Here is a 955-nt window from a genome sequence, read left to right on the forward strand (position 1 = left end):
TGCAGGAAGCCCTGGCGCATGAATCTGTTCAGCGGGATCGACCTCGGACCACCAGGGTCCGAGAAAACCACCGTCTCATGGGGTCGGACACTCAGGGTCAGAGAAAAATCCAATATATATCTGGTGATATCTCGGGTGCTATTAGAGATAGCGCAATAAATCAAAGTGCATTGTCTGTAGGAGGCACTGGCGAATGAATCTGTGCAGCAGGAACGACCTCGGACCACCAGGCGCCGAGAAAATTACAGATATTTCGAATCCGTCACCCAAAGTCATGTAAAAATCCAGCATATATCTGGTGATATATCGGGTGCTATTACAGATAGCGCAATAAATCAACGTGCATTGTCTGTAGGAGGCCCTGGCGCATGAATCCGTGCAGCGGGAACGACCTCGGACCACCAGGGGCCGAGAAAACCACCGTCTCATGGGGTCGGACTGTCAGGGTCAGGGAAAAATCCATTATATATCTGGTGATATCTCGGGTGCCATTGGAGATAGCGGAATAAACCAAAGTGAATTATCTGCAGGAGGCCCTGGCGCATGAATCTGTGCAGCGGGAACGACCTCGGTCCACCAGGGGCCGAGAAAATCACCGTCTCAAGGGGCCGGACACTCAGGGTCGGGGAAAAATCCAATATATATCTGGTGATATCTCGGGTGCTATTAGAGATAGCGCAATAAACCAAAGTGAATTGTCTGTAGGAGGCCCTGGCGCATGAATCTGAGCAGCGGGAACGACCTCGGATCACCACGAGCCGAGAAAACCACCGTCTCATGGGGCAGGACACTCAGGGTCGGGGAAAAATCCAATATACATCTGGTGATATCTCGGGTGCTATTAGAGATAGCGCAATAAACCAAAGTGTATTATCTGCAGGAAGCCCTGGCGCATGATTCTTTCAGCGGGAACGACCTCGGACCACTAGGGGCCGAGAAAACCACCGGCTAATGG

Source organism: Nomia melanderi, unplaced genomic scaffold, assembly GCF_051020985.1.
Source record: "Nomia melanderi isolate GNS246 unplaced genomic scaffold, iyNomMela1 scaffold0014, whole genome shotgun sequence".
Classification (NCBI taxonomy): Eukaryota; Metazoa; Arthropoda; class Insecta; order Hymenoptera; family Halictidae; genus Nomia; species Nomia melanderi.